Here is a 20,045-nt window from a genome sequence, read left to right as displayed (position 1 = left end):
TAGACACATGCATGAATATGAATTGTAAAGTTCATAGGTATAAGGGTCCTTTGCTACACTTGCCTTCCTCAAAGTTATCCTCTAGGTATTGCTGATCTTCCTACTGTTCCTTAGTCACCATGAACTGCTCACCCTCTAAACGTGTTCCAATTCACTAATCAAGCATCCATTCCAATCATTACATGCATACAAATAGACTTCTATTAGAACAGTACACAAAATAGTAGAAACATAGATTAAAAAGCTTATCAAATTATTTTACGTACTGCTATGAACATGTGAGCAAAAGAATCATTCAAATCGGACTTAAAACGTAAAAGTTATGCATGAAATAATGTTCCAATGGCATTTCTGTAAATAAACCGAACTTATTTTTGAAATAAAACAATTAAAATCTGAATTTAACCGTATTATGGATGGCACGCACTATTTCCTAAAACTAAAAGGTCTAAAGTGAATAAAAACATGACTAAAAATAATTCATTTGAACTGAACTGGACCGCGGGTTGATTATCTAGAAACCGAGGGGCTAATCTGCAAAATGTCCGATGGGTCATAGTTGACTGTGTCGCCGGCTGACTGGGCAGCCACGTGGCCATGCATGAGTGGCACGGTGCACCACGTGTGCTCGAGCACACGCTAACGCGGACACTATGGGCCGAGTGCATAGCCCACGGTGGACCGGTTACACACCCTGAACCGGTATGTGATCTTGGTCGTTCATGTGAATCTGACAATCGAGGAATGAACGGGAGATCGCCTGCCGCTGCACAGCGTCTCCGACTGAGCCCACCATGGCCGACGACGAGCCACGCGCCATGGCGAACGCCGATACGACGCTCCTGAACCATCCTTATTGAAACCAACTACTAGGGCATGAAGTACACGGGCTCGTGAACTCAATAGGGTGCAAACCTAGGGTGCGAAACGCATTGAAGTAATGGTCCCAAGGTGGAGCCATGGCCGGCAGTGACTGGAACTTGCTGGTACGACATTCCAGGGCATCATCTACCGAATAGAGAGCACGAGTAGGTCAAGCGTCTCACCGCGAGGTCGATGGAAGTGGTCATGGCATCCAGGAGAGCTCCGAGGGTTCGGGTCGACGGCGACGGTGAACTGGAGAGAGAAAATGGTCAGGGGTTAGGGAAATCTATCATTCCTTTACCAAAATGAATAGTGGAGGCCACCTACAGATGCGGCGAGTCACGGTGGATCTCCGAGGCACGTCGATGTCATCGATTGGGACTCTGGAGTGGTGGATTGCAGGCAGCGGTGAGAGCTCGAAAGCGGATGGGAAAAGGAGAGAGGGAGGGGTGTTGCTTAGGGTTTTGTAGGTGGGCGGCATGCGGTACATGGAAGGCAAGTGCGATGTCGGTGAATTTGGACGCCTTCCATGTTTGTCGTGGCACTACGGGTGCGGCTGCATCCGATGGCAAGCGCGCCATCACCGGCGAGGCAGGGAAGGAAGGGAGGAGACAGACACTGACGAGCGGGTCCAGGTCGGCAAAGAAAGGGAGAGAGCGGGTGCACGAGCGTGACGCGGGGCAGGCCGTGGAGCCGAGCTAGGCCGCGCGGTGAGTAGCAAGCGTGCGTAGGCGCCGAAGCAGGCCACGAGCAGGCCGGCGCGAACCGAGCCATGAGCGTGAAGGCGGGAAGGGAGGGGAGGCGCTGGCTAGGCCACTAGCAGGCCAGGCGCGGGAAGTAAAAGAAAAAGAAGTTGGGCCGACTCTAGAGTTTGGCTAGATAGGAGAAAGAAGGAAGTTTTAAAAGAAAATCCTTTTCTATTTCTATAGCTTTGAAAATTGATCAAATTCAAATGAAATTTGAATTCAACCTCAAACAACCTAGCCCTACACTCAACCAAAAATAGTATGGTTCAGCATGAATGCAACAAACATGTTTTTAAACCTTATAGTTAATTTTATTTAACCAAAATTTATTAGTTGGCCTAGGTTAAAAATACATAGAAAATCAAATAAATGCTCAAAGTTAATTACTAATTTACAATGATATTTTAGGGTGTTACACCGCACCAGTTACTGAGCAGACCCAACCCGTTTCATCTTCACTTCCAGCTATAGAGGGTCAGACTGCTCAGAGTTTAGGGTCAGAGGATGATGCAACTCAGTTCCAGATCTCTTACCGCACCTCAGCGCTTGACTCGACTGCTCCTATCCTGTCGTCTGAACATTAGGTTTTGGTGCTTGATGCCAAAGGAGGAGAATGAGCAAGTATGTTAGATCTAGGGGGAGCGTGTGAGATAGTCTCGATACGATTCTTTTGGTCTTTTATGTGTGATACTTCATGCATTCACGTTTACTTTCATGCATTATATTATATACATGTGATAGTGAGACTTATGAGACATGTGTGCTCTCTCTCTCTCTATATATATATATATCATGTCACTTGGTTATGCTCATATGCTTTGCTTTCACGTTTTACTCCGATTCAAATAAGCTTTACTTCATGTACTCATGCTTATTTCATATCTTTTGAGTACACCATGTTAGATTGGATCATATAAGCATGTCTAACCCCTTTGTTCTTCTTATCAAAAGCTTATATGAACCAAGCATGTTAAAAACCTCACTCATCTCTTTTATATACTCGAGGTTGTGTTGTCATCAATCACCAAAAAGGGAAAGATTGAAAGCATCTATGCCCCTAATTAGATTTCGGTGATTAATGATGACACGAGATTACTATAACTAATGTATGTTTTGCAGAGGCAATTTAAGTTAGGTCATGGTAATGGAAATTAATTGGGCAATCATGGTTGTCATGCCCCTAACGATGGAAATCATTTAGGTTTTTAAAGGATGGACGACAAGGTCAAGGACTGACTAGTTCTAAGTGTCGTTTGGTATTGGAGAGACACTTAGAATAGTTTATGACTTTGTTTTTCCTTTTACCGTACTATTAAGGGGGGTATGAACTAGTAGCTTGACCTAGGTGAGTCTAGTGGGTTAGGTGCGGTGCACACTTGTGAAACCTAGCACTAGGAAGCTCAGGAATAGCCCTAAGATCAATTGGAGTCAACTTCATTCACATAGGATTTTGAGTTGGAAGTGAATGGAGGGTTAAATGACTGACCGGATGCTGGTCTAGTTGTGACCAAACGCTGGAGGGTGAGTCCGATCAGTTCATTTGATCAACTGCAGTCGTCTGGTACTGACCGGATGCTGAGTGGAGGAGCACCGGACGTTGGGGTGCCTGCGTCCGGTCAACTCTAGAGAGGCTTTTGCTTGACCGGACTGCGTTCGGTGGGTACTGACCGGCCGCTGGGGTGCCTGCATCCGGTCAACTCCAGTAAGGTTCCAGAAAGGGTTTTTCTTGATCGGACGCGTCTGGTTGATGCTGATCAGACGCTGGTTAGAGTCCGATCAGAACTTAACGGCTCTTTCTGACACAGTGGCGGGCATAACTGACCGGAGCGTCTGGTCAGCCCGTAGAGTGATGACTCAGCATCCAAACATTATGTTTTGAATGAGGGGGTATAAATACTTACTCCACTCATCCATAGGAGGTCTTTTGACCATTTGTTCAGCTGAGAAACACCTTTAGAGTATAAGGAAGAGCAAGAGCCTAGTGAGGTGATTGAAATTTGAGAATCTAAGATCAAGGATCTCATTAGTGAATAGAGAGTAGCAAGTGTGCATCCACCTTTCTCATTAGGCTTGTCTTGCTCAAGTGAGAGTTTGTGCTTGTTACTCTTGGTGATCGCCATCACCTAGACCGCTTGGTGGTGATTGGGAGCTTGGTGATCATCCGGCGGAGCTTGTGGATGACCCAAGTCATGTCGTGAGCGGTTGTGGGACGATTCACCGCGACGGAGTGTCAAAGAATCAGCCCGTAGAGAGCACTTGGTCCTTGCGCAGATCAAAGGGGAGCTACACCCTTGCGCGAGTGCTCCAACGAGGAACTAGTGGGAGAGTGACTACTCTCCGATACCTCGGAAAAACATCGTCGTGTTCCTTTCCCTGTCTTTACTTTGAGCATTTACATTTGAACAATTCATTTCATATCTTTACATTCCATAGAATTGTTATGCTAGAGTACGATTGGAACCTAGGGTATAAAACTTTTCTACGGTAGAACAATAAAAACACATTTTAGGCAAAAGGGATAACTGGACTAAGTATAGAACTTAATTATTATATAAAATTTAGTATTAGCCAATTCATCTTCTCTCTTGAGCATCTTGATCCTTTCACTCCACTGCCACTACATGCGCAAGACAGGCACCACCGCTGCCGCCCCCCATCCGTGCAGAACCATCCATCCTCCCTGGAAGCATCTTGAGTTGCCGCCATAACGTGCCCCCACGCCCGCAGTTGCCGTCCTCGCGCAGCTCCACACCGCCACACTAAAATCATCTGCAAAGGAGACATATCCGCACACCTAAGCACCGGATCTGGCCATGGCAGCATGATATCGGAGCAATGCCAAGTCGATGCTGTCCACCACGGGCCAACGATTGACCACAAAACGCTAGTCCATAGGGAATGGAAGAAAAGAAGTCGTGAGGTTGGAGGAGAGATGCCCGCTGCCACCTTCCTCGTGGCCACGCGCCGGGATTTTGGCTGCCTGCTCAGGCAACGACGAGAGCAACGACGAGGGGTATTTATTATGGGAAGGAGTGGCCTGGTCTAGGCGTCACCGTGGGATCGCTGACCGTGTCACCCACCAGGAAGACGCGGGGGGCTTGACCAGCTCCCCGAAGTGGTTTGGACCCACCTTCTCTATTCGCAACATTGCACGCCACCGTATTGTAACATGATTTTCTAACACAAAGCCCTATATTTCTATCTCTATAAAGTCTCATCCTAAAATAAGCGCTAGCGCTATAGGATTCATTCATTGCATAAGTATAACCTATTACATGTCAGCGAGAAAACGGTGATACATATATTAACATATTCCATTTCCCAATCGATCGGATCGACTAGGTGGAGAAGTTTATTTCTTGATTAGTGCATTGGGTGTTCACTATCAGAGAATTAACTGCCAGAAACTTGAGGGAAACGCGTCCCGTGGATTTGGACAGCCGTCGGACCGATGTGATCTGTCGAAGCACAACAGCCAGCATGCTTTAAGATTCGGTAGAAGATACTAAGGGCCTGTTGTAGGGCTCCGGCAACTTTGGAAAATGGCTCCGGCTCTGACTCCTCTGAAGGAGCAGCTCATCTGAAGGAGCTGAAGTCGTTCTGAAAAACGTTTGGCAAAACAGATCCTTCGCACTAGACGACGTGAACCCACAGCAAGAAGCCGCGCAAAGCTCGTTTTTGAGGCTTCTCCTGCGCAGGCAAAAAATAGCTTCCGGCTCTTGACCGGCTCTCCATACGAAACCCTTTCCAAAACAGATATTTAGCATAGCTCCTGCAGAAGCCGGAGCTGAAGCTCCTACAAAAGCCCCTGCCAAAGAGACTCTAAGATAGCCATCGTGGGCTCAACGACTTCAAGTGCCACACAATTGTGGGCATGTACGACCAATCGATCGACCACTGCACGGATCCCTGTCATATCATGGCCGGGCCATGTAGTTTTTAGTTACGCACGAAGGAAGTGAGCCAGCTCAACTGGTTGGTTGAGAGGTGTGGCAATGCACCCAACAAATCTCATCTTGAACTGAATTTGGGTGTCTTTTTTTTCTTAATGAAAAATTACCTAGTTTCTTCTAGGTTGGATGTCATTTTTTTTCCCGTTACGCACGCTTGAGCTGGATTGGGAGTGTGTGTGCGCTGATCGAATGAGGGCACGTGTGAGACCCCTGCTGATCTATGCGTGTGAGCTACGTACTGTATGCATGGCACCAGTAATGAACGAGCTGATCGACCAAATTATCATCTGTCCTACAAAATAACTTATTCCGTAGCCACTTTAAATTACAATAATTACTATGTTAATTTACGAGATTATAGAAACTCATTGCTAAGTGGTTTACTATAACATTATGGTAAATATCCCCATGTGTTATAGTAACCCAACTATCGTAAATATATATTAACATTATCGTAAATTAGTATATAAAATTATCGTAAATAGAGGTGGCTACAGAATAACTTATTTTGTAGCTGGCTACTGAATATATTCTCCCTATATATATAGGACAAGGCTAAAATGCACATAGGGTGCATTCTGGGCAGCAAATGCTCTCCGACGGCGAGCGCGAGCGACGAGCGAGAGACGTACCGGCCCGGACCAGACTCCACGTGTACCGCACAGCAGTTGGTCCTCGCATTAACAAAGTTTACGTTCGTGCATGCAAAAAATAGATGGAGGCAACCAACCATGTGATGCCACATCACAGGTTAACCCACCAATCAGGAAGCATGCATGCAGGGAATCTTTTCTTAATTCGAAACGAAAAAATGCGATATCTCATAAATGACAGATCCAATTTTAAATCCTTTTGAACTAGGTTGTTGGAAAAAAATATGCTTAACAAAACGAGATCCGTGAAGGCTATATTTGACGAAGTTTTTTTTAAAGTATGTAGTTGCATCTGTGTTATAGCGTGAGTTGCAAGCACAACTACAACATAATTGCATCTGGGTTGTAGCCTAAGTAGCATTGCTTGCAACTAGTTATAACCTAGTGTAACCCGATTACTTCTAGTTGCAATTAGTCACTACTCTGTTGCAACACAATTACTACACTGATTGCAACCAGATATGCTTGCAACTCCTACTGAATAGTGAGCAGATGCAACCAGATATAATTGCAACTTGATGTGATTATAGTGAGCAGATGCAAATAATACACCGAGTTATAACTAGTTGCAACTCAGTAGTAGACAAAGTTGCAATCGCTAGTACACAGATATGCAACTCGTTTAAAAGATAAAAAAAATATACACATATTAGATCTAGTTTTGCTAAGCATATTTTTCTGAGTACAACACAACAAACGGTATGTCAATCAGAGTTACGGTTTTGGAGAAAAAATGTTCCAAAAATTCAAACCAACCAAAGATTCCATGCATGCATGCTGGCAGTTTTTTGTTGCACGTGGCTAACCTAGTTATTTTCTTGTTGGTACTAGATTCATTGGTCTGGATCATCACCATTGCCATGGCAATCAGAGCACCTTGGCATACAAAGTCAATGACGTATGATGTAAGAGGCTCCAGCAAGGAGATGGCTTCACTCAATCCTGTTCAAGCACAGGAGATTACAACAGCTAGAGTTGCACCATAACGGACATGACGATTGTATGATTCTGACGATAGGGACACAATTCTGGGTGTCTTCTTAGGCTCCTTGCATTCATGTTGGGTAGTCAGTTGCGACTCCTCTAGATGGCTGGTTGCATCATCGTTTGTATACCAGTTGCAACTCATCCCTTGAACCGATTGCAACTTTCGTCGTACACAACTTGCAACCTTGGTGATAGGCCAGTTGCAACTGCCCTGGACAGCTGGTTGCAGCTCCATTTCTATACCAGTTCCAACTCAGCCCGTCAGCCGATTGCAACTTCAGTCGTACATAAATCGCAACTCTAGTGGTAGACCAGTTACGACTCGTGTGGTAGGCCAGTTGCATTCCGTGCAACTGAGTGCACATACCCTCTCTAACCCTGCGGTCCACGCACCAGCGTATGCCTGCAGGACCCTCCCCACATTTTCTTGCCAAACCTACGCTTGTGCATGCAAAATTAAATGGACACAACCAACCATGTGATGCCACCTCACAGGTCAACCCACCCACCAGGAAGCATGCATGAATGGAATCTTTTCTTGATTCGATTCAAAAAAATGTGATATCTCCTAAATCGAAGTAGGTTTTTCGAAAAATGTGCTTAACAAAATGAGATCCATGAAGGCTATATTTGTTAAAAAAAATAAAGTATGTAATTGCAACTAAGTTGTACAATGAGTCGCAAGCACATCTGCAACACAATTGCAACTTGGTTGTGACCTATTTAGCACTGGTTGCAAGTAGTTATAACCTAATGTAACCCTTTTCCTTTAGTTGCAATTAGTTATTACTCATTTGCAACCCGGTTAATTGAAACCAGATGTGCTTCCTACTGAATAGAATTGCAACCAGTTACTACCCACTTGCAACCAGTTACTACTGATTGTAGCTAGTTACTGCTCAGTTGCAACACGATTGGTACTCTGGTTGCAACAAGGTATGATTGTAACTTGATATGATTATTGTGACCAGATGTAAACAATACACAGACTTATAACTAGTTTTCAACTCGGTAGTACACAGAGTTGCAATCAATAATACACAGATATGCAACTCATGCAAAAATAATAAAATATATCCATATTGGATCTAGTTCTGTTAAGCACATTTTTTTGAATAAGATGCAGCAAACGGTTTGTTAATCGGGGTTATGGTTTAGGAGGAAATGTATTTCAAAGAATCAAACTCACAAAAGATTCCATCCAGCATGCATGCAGACTGCTAGTTATCTTTGTTGCACGTGACTAACCATGAGTGGTGAGAAGTAGCAAATTAGCTATTGGTTGTCTCAGGTGCATGCATCCTGGTTGGTTAGAACTCGTGCGATAGGCCAGTTGCATTCTGGTTGGGTATGCTAGTTGCGACTGCACTGATCGACTGGTTATAGCACCGTTTATATACCAGCTGTAACTCATCCCTTCAACCGATTGCAACTTCCGTCGTACACAAATTGCAACCTTTGTTGTAGGCCAGTTGCATTCTGGTTGGGTAGGCCAGTTGCTACTACCCTGGATGGCTGGTGGCAGCACCGTTTGTATACCAGTTTTAACTCAGCCCATCAACCGATTGAAACTTCAGTCATACACAAATCGAAACCTTGGTGGTAGGCCAGTTGCAACTAGCCTGGACGGCTGGTTGCAGCTCCGTTTGTATACCAGTTCTAACTTAGCCCGTTAGCCGATTGCAACTTCAGTCGTACACAAATTGCAACTCTGATGGTAGACCAGTTGTGACTCGTGTGATAAGCCAGTTGTATTCCATGCAACGAGTGCACAGACCCTCTCTAACCCTGCACTCCACGCGCCAGCGCACGCCCGCAGGACCCTCCCCACATTTTCTTACCAAACCTGCGTTCGTGCATGCAAAATTAAATGGACACAACCAACCACATGATGCCACCTCATAGGTCAACCCAGCATGCATGGATGGAATCTTTTCTTGATTCGATTAGAAAAAATGTGATATCTCCTAAACCACTGAGCCATTTTTGAATTCGTTTGAAGTAGGTTCTTCGAAAAAATGTGCTTAACAAAATGAGATCTATGAAGGCTATCTTTGTTGAAAAAAAAATTAAAGTATGTAATTGCAACTAAGTTGTATTTTGAGTTGCAAGCAACACAATTACATTACATGTTGTCAGGGATGGCCTCGTGGCCCATGCGCAGAACAGATAGATTGCAACCAATTACATGTTGGTCGTCCTGCCATGCTGCCGTGCCTGCACCAAGCTGTTAATTAATTATTTCATCCCATTATTACTTGTACTGCACTTCCGTTTGCTTCATCAAGGAATAAGAAAAAGAAGCAATTGATCCCACGGACCTATGCACAATGTGCATGCGCATGATCTTTTCATTGATTTGTTCTCTTCAATGTAAGAATGCATCGTTTGGCTTTAGCATTTTCTTTCTCAATTTTTGATATAGTTTCACCATATATTTTCACCACTCCCTTCAAAGAAAGAAAAGTAGAAAATATTGCCGCCGCTCCTTGCCACGACACTAACCCATGTGCAGTAAACAAGCAGAAACATTTTCAATGAACTGTGTCAGGTTGGCTCAGTAGCTCACGTTCCTTCATTCCTTGTGCACCGGACGACGCTGGCATGAAATTGTTTGTAAAGCTGCTTGCTCATAGGCAGATGTTTGGGTTGGCTCTGGATGTGCCCAGAAGAAATTTTGTTGGGTACTATAATCAAGTTACAACCGGAAACAATTGCAACATGTCACATCTTCCCATTGCAACTAGGACAATAACCTGGTTACAACCACATAAGAAAGACGTGCACATGTCACATAATTGCAACTAGAGCACTAATCTAGTCACAAATTCGAGCAGTTGCAACTAGTAGCATCCTCCGGTTGCAACTAGGACAATAACCTAATTACAATCACACTAGAGTGCAACCGGGACACTTAACTGATTGTAACTAGTGCTAATTGCAACCGGCGCACTTATCTTATTGCAACTAGAGCCAATTGCAATTGGGATCATTTACTTATTACAACCAAAGCACTGGGCCAGTTGCAACTAGAGCTAAATGCAACAAGGGCACTTATCTGATTGCAACTGGTGCCAGTTGCAACCGGGGCCCTTAACTGGTTGCCTCTGTTCCAGATAAAAAAACTCCTCTGTTCCAGCAGTGCAAGGGGCAACCATGAAACTACATAGTCCTTCCATTCCACCAAGCAACAGCCTAACCTGCACGGAGCCAAAACTACTACCACCACCATCATCAGTCTGTGACTACTACGAGGGATAACAGTAACAGCACACTGGCGACGGCATTCTCAGATGGAGGTGGAATCTTGCACGAACTGTGTCTGGTCTGTCGCGCTCATCCGTTCAGACGTCGCCGCGGCTTCTGCTGAGGATGTCGAGCACGGCGAGGGCGGCCTTCTGGACCCTCTCCCTGTCGTCGTCCAGCGCCCAGCCCTTCTCTGCCATGGCGTCCCTGACGCGCTCCACCTCCGCCTGGATATTGCCATCGCAATGCTCGATCTCGCTGCCCTTGGTCACAGGGGTACAGAACAACAGCGTCAGAATCAGGCCGATCGAGCACATTGGTTTTTGCAAGGATTAATCGTTAAACCCGGAATCACGGTGCAATTGCACAGGTGTGACCGATGCTCACCTGCTCATCTTGAGCATGTTCTAGAGACCGCTCTGCACCTGCTGCGACACGTCTACGCAACGCAAAAACAGTTCAAACACGCGTTAGTTGGCAGCACAAATAATAATGCACAGGTGCCAGGAATTCTTCTTGGTTTGCAAGCAAATTCAGGTGTGCACGGGCGAACCATCAGTAGTAACTCAGTAGTGCGGGTGCATAGAATTTAGCAACCTAGCAACCCAATAGAGGCGATTTCTAGATGGAATTTCGCTTGGATTTCTGTAAAATGGGACACGATTCTACGCAACCAATGGCCTGGTCCAAATCCACGGTCCAAAGCCACGAGTCCGGGGCTTGATTCCGACCCCAAAATCGAGTTATCCCGCACAAAACGGCACCAAAATTTCAAAAATTACTGGTCCAAATCGCGTTCACTCGACTAGTTGAGCAGCACCAAATTGAACAAACAATTCAGATGCAAGTTTCCACTGCTGGCTTGCTCGCAAATAATCAGTTCAGGCTACCCGTGGCCGTGTGTGCACATGCGAATCATAGTGTGCGAGTATTTGGGATCTAACAAGTGATCTACGGAACGACAGAGGTGTTCTCCACAGAAAATTTCGCTTGGCTTTTAGTAAATCTGGAGACGGAAATTAAGATATTACTGAGTAATTTTTTATGGGACTTGCCGAGTAAATTGAAGACGGCATAACCCGAAACAACGCATCAAATAGGAACGCAATGGGGGAAACGATCAAACTCGAGAAGAATCGAGTGGATGGGTACCAAATTGCTCGTGCTTCTATGCAAACGACAGGCTCGTGCAAAATCAAGCAACGCGACGCCACGGGGGATTAATCCCCGCACCCCAGCAGCAAACATTCCTCAAAGGAAGCATGAACTTGAAAAATCCACATCAGCAACCACCAATCTGGGTCCCAAAATCGCGCCGAGACGAGCAACAAACAAATCCAGCATCGCGATGAACTAAGCAGAAGCGGGGCTGCGGGAATGGGGATCGCGCCGAGCAAACCAGAGGAGCGAGCAAGAGGATGAGAGCCTTGGGTTTTTAGGGGGGGGGGGGGGGCGGGGGGACGTGATCGTACTGAGGAGGAGCACGGAGAGCTTCGAGTCGCCGACGTCCTCCGCCCCCGCGTCAGTGAAGGCCTCGTCCGTGGTAGACGGCGCCGCCGCGTGCGATCCCGACCGCGAGTGGGCCATGTCTCCCTCGTTCGCACGCTCGCTGTGTGCCTGCCTCGCGGCCTGGTGGGGCGGTGTTGGCGTGGGAGAGAATAGAGGTGTGTGGCGTGTCTGATTAGCGGATTAGTTAGGCCGGTTAACTTAGGTGCATTCTCTACCTAGATTGCACCTAGGTGTAATATAACAAAAACAGTATATATATACACACTACCTAAGGAGCGAGGGGAGAGGGCAATCATCGGACTCTCCACGTATTGGATGTCACACGCGTGACGTGGAGCCCAGCGGCCAGCGCGTAGACAATGGTGGACCAGCAGTGGCAATGTGGCATGTTTACACGACGCCTGCATTTATTTATTCGTCAAGCACACTCAGGCTGCAGGCACTTATCATCAGTAGAAGTATTAATTTGTGATGCGTTATTGTGATGCACCTCGTCGCTCTAAGGCCTGCCTTTTTAAGGGCATGTTTGATTTCAAATAAGTCATCTATTTATAAGTTAAAAAGTGAAATAAGTGATTGATTTTGTCAAACACCACTAACTTATAAGTCACTCCTCTTTATAAGAAATAAGCTGATTCACCTCTGCTTAAAATTTATAAGCCACCGTTTTTCGCGTGGGGCCCACACCTTTGACTTAACAGACATGAGCTTATAAGTCATCTACAACCAAACAGGCATGACTTATAAGTCACTGATTTTCAGTTACCTGACTTAATAAATCACCTAACTTAATAAGTCACCTGACTTATAAAAACCAAACAGGGCCTAATTATCTCGTGTGCGGGCCTAATTATCTCGTGTGCGGGCCTAATTATCTCGTGTGCACTTGTCGAAGGATACGACGGTGTCCACCGATGCTTGGTTGTTACTGGTGCCCGTGGAACTGATCTATTCTATTAACCGAAAGCCACGCATCAAGCGACAAGGCAACCCCGCAAGGCCACGCCCAAGCCCTCCGGGACATGAGAGAAACCTTGACCACCAGGCCAGAATGTTGCTACGGCTACCATTCTGTTCGATCTCCGCTTGTTGAATAGTAACAGTTTCAGCACCATCGTCTTGTTGACAGGGTCCATCAGCTGGACCACGTTCGCGATGCCTCTTTCGAGTTTGGGCACGGTGAGCAGCACAACCGGCGTCGCTAGCTCTCGGCCACAGTCTTGGCTGTCGCCGCCGACGAGCTTGTGTCGAGCATCGTCATCCTCCGTAGCTACATTGACGGCCATGATGTGATATATATGTCGCCGCATATCCCGGTTGCCGGACTACATATATAGAAACAACCCAAAAGCACACGGTACGGTACAAACCGAGTTTACGTAGAAACAACCCAAAAGCACATGGTACAAACCGAGTCTTTTTGCATGGTTTTTGCTCCCACATATCAGACAACAGATGTGTTGTGTTATATTTGTTGTTATATAATAACTTCGAACATGCCCGCTGCATCAACAGTCGCCAGGCCGTGGTATCTGTCCATTGTTTATATGGGCCCTGGATCAACGACAATGGCCAGGCCGGTTGTTGTGTCGTATTTGTCCAATGTATATATGGGCCGATTGTCAAGATCAGCCAAATGTTTTTACATTTTACATTTCAATTAACAACAAGATCAGCCGAATGTTTTTGAATAAAAAGTGCACTTAATACACAACAACCGCAGCATTATCACCGACCTTGGAACTACGTTTACTGGCCATTATTTTTGGGACTTCTGCGAAGACCGATGCATCTCCGTTAAATATGTTTCTGTTGCCCATCCCAGAGCCAACGGCCAGGTCGAACGGGCGAACGGCATGATCCTTGATGTCATAAAAAAGAGGCTATATCATAAAAGAAGAAAAGCATCCGAGCAGATGGCTCAAAGAGCTACCAGCTGTGGTCTGAGGACTGCGCACTCAAACTAGTCGCAGCACCGGTGTGTCTCCATATTTCTTGGTCTACGGCTTAGAAGCCATACTACCGGCGGACATTGCCTTCCGAGCACCTAGGGTGGAATATTATGATGAAGAGCAAGCCGTAGCTGTTCGGACAGAGGACGTCGACAGGGCCGAGGAAGAACGCCTAATCACCTGCGTCCGCACAGCCAAATACCTAAAAGGCTTGTGGAGGTACTACAATTGCAACATCAAAGGTCGTTCATTTGCTGTCGGCGACCTCGTTCTCCGCAGAAAGCAAAAAACCGAAGGGATGCACAAGCTCTCCTCCCCATGGGAAGGGCCTTACGTCATCAAGGAGGTTACCTGACCAGGGTCTTATCGGCTATGTGACTTGGACGGAATCGATATCCCCAATTCATGGCATATCGAGCACCTTATACGTTTCTATCCTTGAAACGTTCCAAATATGTATTCTCCACTCCATGATGAATAAAGTTTTGGTCGCCATAATTTGTCTCCATTTTTTCTCCATTATGATTTAATCTCCACTTACGGTCGCCGGGCTCTAAGCTACTCCTTAACGAACTCCAATACGAGATCGCCATAACTGCTCCGTCACATTTCTCCATATCTTCAACATGTGATCGCCATAAACACTCTGCCGCGTTTCTCCATATCTCCGAAATGTTTCGCCGACCACTGAGCAGCACACGTTTTGTTCTGTGCTCTATGGAGAAGACCCAGTCTCCGATCTCTCCCTACACGTGCTACGAGCTCTGCGCTCTGCGTTATGGGTGGTCGACTGCGGTTTCTTGGTCACACCTGTTCCTCCTACATGTGCACGGGCTCCGCGCTCGATGCTACGGACTATGGGCTAGCCAAGGCCGGGAGCTCAGTGAAGAACTAACTGCTCGGTCACCACTTATACTATGTTTATCTCCAAGTTATTTCGCCAACCGCCGAGCAGCACACGTTCCGCTCTGATCTCTATGGAGCAGACCCAGTCTCTGATCTCTCCCTACACGTGCTACGGGCTCCGCGCTCTGCATTATGGGTGGTCGGCTACGATTCCTTGGTCATGCCTGTTTCTCCTACACGTCCACGGGCTCCGTGCTCGACGTTATGGACTATGGGCTAGCTAAGGTCAAAGAGTTCAGTAACAAACTAACTACTTAAACACTATTTATACTACGTATAATTGTGTTCGGGTTAATACTACAACGATTTTTTCACCGCAATACCAGCAAACTGCATAAACATGCACATGTCAACATTTATACATATACATAAATGTCTGTCTATGCCCTTCTGCGTTTTAACTACTCTATTAAGTTATTATAGCATGTTCTCTGAGCAGATTATCGGGCTTCGCCATCGTCGTCTGTCTCGTCGAATAGGTCGATGTCGCTGGCTAGCTTCTTCGCTGTGTCTTCCACCTCATCCTCCAGCTGTTGGTATTCCACCTCGCCCATCCCTCCGATGAATCTGGCCCCTATCGCCTGAAGGTCAACGGCTAGGTAGTGGGACCGGACCACCACAAGAGCGTGAGTAACGGCGGTAATAATGGTGTCACGGTTGAAGCTCTTGAAGTTCTTCCACGCTGCTTGCACCTCTCAATGATGGTGTCCGGATGCGGCAGACTACCGTTGGGCTGAGGAGCCACCTCCAGGTCGACGCAGTCGAGCACCCTATGGTGTCGAACTTGTGCCTTTGGGTCCTGACCTCCTGCTCCAGCACATCAAACTATGCCTTGACCCTCTGACGGTAGTCTGCAAGCATTACAAGGCTCCATCAAGCAAGGAAACTACTTCAATAGTAACTCCGACCAGGAAGTACTCACCCTTCAGCTCCTCGGCCAGTTTGTCCGCTTGCCCTAACTCCTTCGCCTTATCCTCTTGGAGTTGCTCGATGGTTTGGCGCAGCTGGTCGAGCTCCGCATCTTGCTCTACAAGCACAACGGTCGTCAGCAACAATAATACTTCAGCAACGCCAAGCAATTTCACCGATCCGCCATACCTTTCGTCTGCCCGAAGACTTTCTGTAGCTGCTCAAACTTGGTCTTCAGTTGCTCGGAAGCACCCGTCAGCTGCTCGGAGATAGTGGCCAGCTGCTCAGACTTGCCCCGCAGCTACTCGGACATCATTGCTAGTTGCTCGAATAGGACGCCCTTCTAGTATTCTAGGTCCCGCGCATTGGACTCAGCAAGGTCTCGCTCGCACTGGGCCCTCTGGATGTTCTTCTCCATAAGTTTCATCGCCTCTTTTAGTTTTCATTCTCCTCAATGAGGGGCTCCATCACCTTTATCAGCTGGCACCGCTGCTCGGTAGTCTGAGTTATCCCCTGTAAAAACGCCAAGATTATGAAGAAGAACAATCTCTAACGTCAAAGATGAACGTTATAGATGCAGTACTGACCTTGATTTGTTTCATCACTCCAGCAAGGGCGGACTCCAGTCTCCTAAGCTCCTTGGTGGTGTCCTCCTCCTCAACAACCACCACCTCATCACCATGTTTGCGGAGGATTCAGACAGCTTGGGGTCGAGATTCCTCACGTTCAATCTCTTCCACCTCTCCTCCTCCGCTGCAGCTGGAGGCACCACCGGGGGGCTCCATGGCACGGACAGCATGTCCGACCACGCCCTTCGAGGCTTCAAGGAGCGCTGTCTACTCCTCGGGCACTGCAGGTTTCTCCGCTCCGGCCTCTGGCGTGGCATTGGCGACTCCAACCTCCGCTCTCGAAGACCCGGCGGCTTTCACCGTTGCCCCGAGCACCATCACCGACCCGTCCGCCATCGACGCCAGCCTCTCGCCACTGCCAACTCTATCAGTAGTGGCAGTTAACTCCTCCGCCGACTGTCGAGCACCCAAAGACTCTGGGACGGGAGCCGCCGGCATTGTCTCTGCCTCGGGACCAGCCCCCGGTTGCTTGTCAGCCTAGACGGGCGGGGTCAGATCCTCCGTACGCCTCGCACTGCATTAGATCAGCTCGACAGTTGCCAAAAGACATGAGGATACGACACCAAGATAACTCCAAGGCAAGGATACTTACGTGTCGGCTTGCCAGTATACTTTTCTGAACCGGCGCTGCCTACCCGAGCCCCTAGCCGTGGCCGTGGGGTCAATTCCTGCTCCTTGGGGTGGAGGTCTCACAGTCTCCACCATTGGCCTCTCCTCCGCCCGCCGCTCCAGGACTCCCCTTGCCTACTGCTCGGAGACTCCCTTCGCCTATTGCGCGGGGACTCCCTTTGCCTGCTACGTGGGGACTCCTGTCGCCTACTGCTCGGGGACTCCCTCCCCTCCCTTCGATTGCTCCTCCACGCATGTGTTGCAGTGGAGTCGCCTTAGTACTCGGTGGAGGATCCACTGGCACTTCGTCGTCATCCGACCACACGGACATCGCGGCGCTCCACGTCCGAGTGGTCCGGTCACCGCCAAGCAAGATGTTGCCCGGCTTGAGGGGAGCAGCACCCGCCATCTTTCTCTTCTTCTGGGCCGGCTCATCTGCTGCTGCCCTCTTCCCCCAGACTTTCTCCAACACCGGGGATGGACTCTCTGTCCAACCAACGTCTGCGCCTTTGGACTCTGACGAGATGCTGATGGCTCCCTCCTCAGGCTACGTTGGTGGCTAGGCATCTACTGCCTATGGCCAATCACCCCTCGGCATGCCCGAGAAGTACACCGCTTTTTCCTATGAATGAATCTTTGCATAAGTGAATTAGTCAACTGCACTGCAACGACAAAGGATAAAAAGCATCAGGAACATACAATTGAGATATTTACCTGAGGAGGCAGATTCTTGAAGTGAAAGGGTCTCGTCTGCCCTGTCAAGTTGAACGAGGCAAGTGGAGTGAATAGCTCTACGGCCCGCTCCTGCACAATGTCGATAATAATACTCCTATCAGGACATCTGTCCTTCCGAATGAGATAGACCCACCTCTCATCGTGTGCCCTTGCGCCGGCTACGAACTGCTCTCCTTCCTCGACTGTTACTCCGGCTATCACCAGATTTCCCTCAAGGTAGAAGACCAGATCAAGACGTCGTTCATCATGTCTTTTGGTGTGTACTGCTATACCACAATGTCCTTCGGACTCAAGAACGCCGGGGTGACCTATCAAAGGGCAATCCAGATGTGCCTCGATCAACAGACCGGTCGCAACATCGAAGCTTACATCAACAATGTGGTCGTCAAGTCCAAGACCGTCGATAATCTCATCGCCGACCTTGAAGAAACATTCGCCAACCTAAAAAGGTACCAATGGAAGCTAAACCCTTCAAAGTGCATCTTTGGAGTTCCGTCCGGTATACTCCTAGGCTACATCGTCAGTGCACGTGGCATCGAACCCAACCCCGACAAGGTCTCCTGCCATCACCAACATGAAACAGCCAACATGCGTCAAGGATATACAGAAGCTTACATGTTTCATGGCTGCTCTCAGCCGCTTTATATCGTGCCTCGGCCAAAAGGGACTACCTTTCTTCAAACTCCTCAAGGCCTCCGAGCGCTTTTCCTGGTCGAAGGAGCCAGATACAGCTATCGTCGTTGAACGCGAGGAGGTCGGGCACGCCTATAAGGTGCAATGTCTGGTCTACTTCATCAGTGAGGTCCTTAATGAGCCCAAGACTCGTTATCCTCAAGTTTAGAAGCTATTATATGCTATCCTAATCACGTCACACAAGCTCCGTTAGGACATCTGTCCGTCTAGATGAGACGGACCCACCTCGCACTGCGTGCCCCTGCGCCTCCCGCCTCGCGTCGTGCGCCCCTGTGCCTCGCACCTCGCACGGTCGCACCGGACCTACCTCGTGCCGCTTGCGCCTTGCCCGCCCCTGCGCCTCCCGCCTTATACGGTCGCACCAGATCCCGCCTCGCACCGCGTGCGCCTCACACCTCACACCACGTCAACTAGCTTACATTGGGCGGCATCAAGTAGATGAGCACATGTTGCAACCATATACTTCATGTATTTCAAATATATGTTGCATATGTTTTATGTGGATGTTGTAAAAATAGACCAGGTGTTGCATATGTTGCAATAGCTATACACATATGTTGCAAGTGTATGTTTCAAATATTTCCTTTATTTCAAACATATGTTGCAAGTGTTTTATTTGGATATTGCATATGTTGCAGTGGCTATACAAGTATGTTGCAAGTGCTTCATCTAGATGTTGCAAGTGCTTCAGACATATGTTGCAAGCGTCTATTCAGAATGTTTTATCTATTTTAGATGTATGTTGCAAGTGTGTTTATATTATAGGGATGTTGTAGTTGCTATACACATATGTTGCAAACGTATATTTGTAAATGTTTCACCTATTTTAGACGTATGTTGCAGAAGTTCTTTCATGTTGCAACATTAGTAGGCGTAGAAAGCGGACGCATGCAGATGCGGTCCTTGCAGGCGTAGCGGTCCTTGCATGCGTGGCATGCGAAGCGGGCGTGTGGCATGTAAACAGGCATGTGTGGCGCGGTCCCCACCTGTATGCGCATCAATAGGCATGTGGTGCACAGCTGCATGCATACCTACACGGTGGGCAGGCGCAGCAGTTGTAGGCATCATGCGGGGGCGGGCGTGTAGGTGCAATAGTTGCAAGCGGGGTAGGCGTCGTTCCATTTCTTCATGAGTGGAGCGCATTCCCATGGGAACTATGTATGTAGAGGAAAATTGCTGTTGTAGCTACATGATGTAGAGAGAGGGCACTGTTGGCGCATGCCAGATAGAGGGAGTAGGGCGTGCAGGTGGATGCTCGATGCTGGGGTGGGCACGTAGGAGGAGGTGAGGCATAGCAGTCAGGACTGACAGCGTGGCGGGGTAGGCACGGGCGTCCGTACGGGGGCTAGCGTCCGGACATGCGGGCTCTAACCACGCCAATTGGTAGTATGTGTCCTGAATGAACTGAAAATACACCAAAAATAATAAACATAAAATGTCTAATAAGAACAAATATTTTGGCAAATATAAAACAAAAATGAAAAGCATGCTATGGAAATTTATAAAAGGTATACAGTCTGAACAAATGCCACGATGAGAACAAAAAACGACCCAAATTAATATATAGGTTATGACAATAATCAATAAACATGGTAGAACCCTAAACATTATACTTACTTCTATCCCTAAATAGTATAGATGTTGCAAGCCTCAT

General features: G+C 47.5%; 1 pseudogene; it reads right to left on the bottom strand.

Annotated features, from left to right (window-relative positions):
- Window positions 1-9,915: 9,915 nt before the first annotated feature.
- LOC136501645 (uncharacterized) lies at window positions 9,916-12,166 on the bottom strand (annotated as a pseudogene).
- Between the last annotated feature and the right edge of the window lie 7,879 nt (window positions 12,167-20,045).

This window comes from Miscanthus floridulus, chromosome 13 (genome assembly GCF_019320115.1).
Source record: "Miscanthus floridulus cultivar M001 chromosome 13, ASM1932011v1, whole genome shotgun sequence".
Classification (NCBI taxonomy): Eukaryota; Viridiplantae; Streptophyta; class Magnoliopsida; order Poales; family Poaceae; genus Miscanthus; species Miscanthus floridulus.
This window is presented reverse-complemented; position numbering and strand designations above follow the sequence as displayed.